General features: G+C 43.0%; 1 non-coding gene across 1 annotated transcript; it reads right to left on the reverse strand.

Annotated features, from left to right (window-relative positions):
- Positions 1-701: 701 nt before the first annotated feature.
- On the reverse strand, positions 702-808 carry LOC120072431. The gene has a single exon (XR_005480490.1). It is a non-coding gene; the product is annotated as a small nucleolar RNA R71 (small nucleolar RNA).
- Positions 809-5,686: the final 4,878 nt, after the last annotated feature.

Genomic DNA, 5,686 nt, shown 5'->3' on the forward strand with positions numbered 1-5,686 from the left:
ACTTGGATTCCACTGAGAAAACTTGAGTGCTCAACGTATTTTCACCATCGCATTTCATCCATAATTCCACCTCATAAAATAACGTACCAAGTTTTTGGTGCCATTGCCAGGGGACTTCGGTAAAGCAGTGTGCTAAGGGTAATTTTTTTGATTTCTTTACAGATTCTAAACCTCGGGCGAATTATGACTTGAAAATTGAGAAGACGTTCAAAAGAGACTACGAAACAGCCGCCAACCACAACAGCCAAACAAAGAAGAAATGGCGGAGTAGCCTGGAAACGGAGCACCAAACGAGAACAACGTCATGGCGAATCCAATCCTTCTGGCAAACGATCATAATAGGCCCATTACGAACTATGCATCGCCAAACCTCTACGATTTATTTCCAGGAATCATGAGGACTGCCCTCGATGGAACCCGATTCAAAATGAAGTCACTGATGATGCACATGATCCAGACTGCAAGACAATTCGGAGGACGGCATGGCGAGGACCCGTACGCCCACCTTCGTATCGAAATCAGCAATACTTTTTTATTCCCGAACATCTCTGCCGAAGAAGTTCGACTTAACTCTATTCCCATTTTCTCTTTGTGATCAGGCAAGAAAATATGCATATTCCCTCGAGCCGGGAGAGATCACTTCATGGGAACAGGTCGTAGAGAAATTTATGAAGAAATATTTTCCACTTATTGAGAATGCTAGCCGAAGGAAACTAATCACTAATTTTGAACAAGACATGGACGAATCCCTCATCGATGCCTGGGCGAGGTTTAAGAGGTTGGTTAGGGACTGTCCACACAATGGATTACCAGACTGCCTTCAGATGGAAATCTTTTATCACGGTTTAAATCCCGCTTCGCAAACCGCTTCCAATGTGGCAACCGCTGGTGGTCTGCTTGACAAAACATATGATGAGGCTAAGAACATCTTGGATCACATCTCTAAGAACCACAAGAATTGGAGAGAGAGTGATCAGAGGCTGAGAATAAAGGATAACGACACAAGTAATAATGCTATTACTTCACTACAGAATCAGATGACCGCAATGATGAACCTTATTCAGGGAATTGCGATCAACAACCTAACACCGCAAACTGGGCAAGTGAACACAATTAATCAAAATATCGCAAGGTATGCGACTTGCGGTGATGGATACGCAATGGAAGAATGCCTAATGAACCCACAGTCTATTTACTTTGTGAAAAATAATCCATTTTCTAATACCTACAACTCTGGGTGGAGAAACCACCCCAACTTTGCATGAAAGAATCAACAGCAGAATTTCCAATCTGTGGCACAAAAAGAAGAGCCACCTGGATTCTTTCCGCAAAATAATGGTCAAACGAGCAACCAAGCCAGTAGTTCGCATCCACCGCAATCTTCCTCCTTGGAAAGCTTGTTGAAGCAGTATATAGAGAAAAACGAAACTTTACTTTAAAGTCAGGCTATGTCCATCCGCAGCTTGGAGTTACAGATGGGCCATATTGCGAGCAAACTAAAGAACAGGCCGCAAGGGGCTCTCCCAAGTTCAACAGAACTCCCATGCAACCCGGGGGGATCAGGTAAAGAGCAATGTCAAGTCGTGACATTGTGGAGTGGAAAAACTGTGGAGGGAGAAAGAAAGAAGCCTAACCGGATAGCTCCTATTGCGTTGGAACCTGAAATTGCAGTGAATTAAGAAGAAGAAGAAGGAGAAAAAGAAGTGATAGAGCTAGAAGTTGCGTCCACCTCAAAGCCAACAGAAAAAAGACCGTGAGAGTACAGTTACCACCTTTCCCGCAGAGACTCAGAAAGAAGAAGAATGACGAGGTATAGTACCAACTCTTTCTGTCTATGTTAAAACAATTGCATGTTAATATTCAATGAAGCGATTGAGGAGATGTTTGCATACGCGAAGTTTCTGAAGGATATGGTAACCAAGAAGAAGGGCACTAGTAAGTTTGCCAAGGTTGCTTTAACGCAAAGCTCGAAATCAATAATCCCACCGAAGATGAGTGATCGAGGGATCTTTACTATACCTTGCTCCATTGAAGGACTGTACATCGGGCAAGCATTGTGTGACCTTAGAGCCAACATCAACTTGATGCCTCTATCGATCTTTAAGCAGCTGAATGTGAGGCAACTTGCACCCACGACCATGACTCTAACTTGCAGATAGATCTTTGGTGCATCCAGAGGGGAAGGTGAAGGACGTGCTAATCACCATCGACAAATTTATCTTACCCGCCGACTTCATCATCTTAGATTACAAAGCTGACAAAGATGTGCCCATCATTTTGGGGTGGCCATTTTTTCAACAGGTCGTGCCCAGATCAATGTGCACAAAGGAGAGATCACTTTTAGCGTAAATGGACAGAAGCTCAAGTTCAACATCATCCATGCCATGAAGTTTCCTGACGAAGAAGACCTGCATGACTCTGACGACGACCAGAATTTGACTAAAGAAGAAAAGCTTGACGAAGAGAATAAAGAAGAGGATGCAAACGCATCCATTACTGCATGTAATGCGATCATAAAAAAAAACAAACAAGGAAGTTGAGATGATCGCAACCCAAGAAGAAGAGCCAACAGAAAAAGAAGAAAGAAAAACAACGTAATCGTCCTTGATAGAACCACCAATAATGGAATTGAAGACCCTGCCGAACCACTTAAAGTATGCATTTTTGGGGCAGAATGAGAAGCTGCCAGTAATTATTTCCTCGAAACTTAATGAAGACTAGAAGAATGCGTTGATGAGCATTCTGAGGAAACATGTGTGAGCAATTGTCTGGACGCTCGTAGACATCCGAGGAATTAGCCCCGCATACTGTATGCATCGCATTCGTCTTGAAGAGGACCACAAGGCATCGATCGAACATCAGCGCAGACTTAACCCTGTGATGAAAGAGGTCGTTAAAAAGGAGATCATCAAGTGGTTAGATGTGGGCATTATTTATCCGATCGCAAATAGCACGTGGGTCAGCCCCGTGTAGTATCTGTCTCTTATACACATCTAGATGTGTATAAGAGACAGCACCTGCCCATATAGGACTTTTTCTTTCCGCCGCATGTCGTTTGGCTTCTGTAATGCACCGAGCACATTCCAAAGGTGCATGATGGTCATCTTTTCAGACTATCTTGATGCCTCTGTTGAAATCTTCATGGACGACTTCTTTATCTATAGGCACACCTATGAAGTCTGTCTGCCCAACCTGGAGAAGATACTGAAAAGATGCAAAGAGACGAATCTCATTCTTAACTGGGAAAAATGCCATTTTATGGTAAAGGAGGGCATCATGCTGGGGCAAGGTTTCTCGGGACGGGTTGGAGGTGGATAAAGAAAAAGTAGTAGCAATTGATAAACTCCCACCTCCAACAAGTGTAAAGGATGTAAGAAGTTTCTTGGGGCATATCGAATTTTATAGACGCTTTTTCAAGGACTTTTTGAAAATAGCACGACCGCTGAGTGCGTTGATGGAGGCTGACAGAAAATTTGATTTTGACAACAATTACCTTAATGCATTCAGGATTTTGAAGAATGCGCTGACAACTGCGCCGGTGTTAATCGCACTTGATTGGACACTTCCTTTTGAATTAATGTGCAATGCAAGCGGGTATGCGATGGGAGTAGCTCTGGCACAGAAGAGAAAGACAATCTTACATCCCATCGCATATGCAAGTAAGACGCTGAATCTTGCTCAGACTAATTTCACCACCACAAAAAATGAGCTACTTGCGGTAGTTTTTGCTTTGGAAAAATTTAGAGCATATCTGCTGGGAACAAAGGTAATCATCCACACTGATCATTCGACGATAAAGTATTTAATGACCAAGAAGGATGCGAAGCCGAGGTTGATCAGATGGGTTCTCCTCCTCCAAGAATTTGACATACAAATAATTGATCGTAAGGGGACGGAGAACCAAGTTGCGGATCACTTATTCATATTGGAAAACCTTGAGGTTGACTACAATGCATCAGATGTGAGTGCGGTGTTCCCAGATGAGCAGCTGTTCCATATTGAAGAATTGTTATGGTACGCGTTATAGTTACGGCCGTCGTTCACCGGGGCTTCGGTCGCCGGCTGACATAGTCAACTATCTAGTTTGCGAGCAATTTCTAGAGGATTATACTGACCACCAGAAGATGAGGCTCAAGTACAAATGCTGATCATATTTCTGGGATGAGTCGAATCTGTATAAAAGGGGGGCAGACCAGATTTTGCGACTATGTGTACCAAATGCTGCTCAACAACGCATATTATCGCAATGTCACGACTCATCATATGGTGAGAACTTTGGAGGACAGCGCACCGCAGCTAAGGTTTTACAGAGTGGATTCTTTTGGCCAACATTGTTTAAGGATGCAGCTGACTACGTGATGAAGTGTGACCGGTGCCAATGCACAGATAATATTTCATGGAAACATGCAATGCCTATGAACATCCTCTTGGAGCTTGAGTTATTCGACGTATGGGGTATTGACTTCATGGGACCATTCCCTCCATCGAATGCTAAAAATTATATTTTGTTAGTCGCCGACTATGTATCCAAGTGGGTAGAGGCAGTGGCATACGCCGCAAGCGATGCGGCGGTAGTCTCTCAATTTCTGAAGAAAAATATTTTCACTCATTTTGGCACTCCACGTGCCATAATAAGTGATGATGGGTCTCACTTTGTCAATCATACTGTCAAGGAACTGCTGCGCAAATATAACATTCTCCACAAACTGGCCACCGCATACCATCTGCAAACGAATGGTCGGGCCGAGGTGTACAATGGAGAGATCAAGCTGATACTTAAGAAGGTAGTAAGGCCTTCGCGAAAGGATTGGCAACAAAGCTCGACGATGCGTTGTGGGCATACCGGACTGCATTTAAAACACCCATAGGTATGTCCCCGTATGCATTGGTATTTGGTAAGGCGTGACATTTGCCTCTGGAGCTGGAATACAAAGCAATGTGGGCGGTGAAGAAAATAAACTTTGATTTGAATAAAGCAAGAGAAGTGCGAAAACTTCAACTGGTCGAGCTGGAGGAATGAAGGATTAACACATATGAGAACGCAAAGATTTACAAGGAGCGTGCAAAGCACTGGCACGACAAATACATATGCGGTAAGAACCTCCAAGTCGGGCATAGGGTCTTGCTATTCAACTCACGACTACGGTTCTTCCCTGGGAAATTAAAATCACATTGGTCCGGACCATTCATCATTAGAGAGGTATTTCTGCATGGCACGGTCGAATTATTAAATGATGACGGAACCAACATATTCAAAGTTAATGGGCAGCGAGTAAAAGAATATCACGGGGAAGGCTGGCATAGCTAAGTCGACTCTGTGGAACTGAGAAACTCTGAATAAGAAGGAAGTAGGTGGTCCCTGCGTTATCAAACGATCGAAATTCATCAGGGACGCAAGTTTCGGAATCATGAAATCTTCAACTTTTCTCTACTACTCAGACTTTTCATTTCATTTTATCTTTTCAGTTCTTTATCTTATTCTTAAACGAAAAAAAAAAAAGAAAAACAACGCAATCGTGCTAAACGATTGCGGTAAAGCGATTTTGTTGACCTTGTGTTTTTTAATATTTGACCTTCTCACTTTTTTTTTTTTTTTTTTTGCAAACAATCGAGGCGAATGATTACGGAGGCACTGCACGAAGAAGCAACTTGTCTTATTCCATCACCGCAATCCAAAGAAGATAGA

Source organism: Benincasa hispida, chromosome 2, assembly GCF_009727055.1.
Source record: "Benincasa hispida cultivar B227 chromosome 2, ASM972705v1, whole genome shotgun sequence".
NCBI classification, from domain to species: Eukaryota; Viridiplantae; Streptophyta; class Magnoliopsida; order Cucurbitales; family Cucurbitaceae; genus Benincasa; species Benincasa hispida.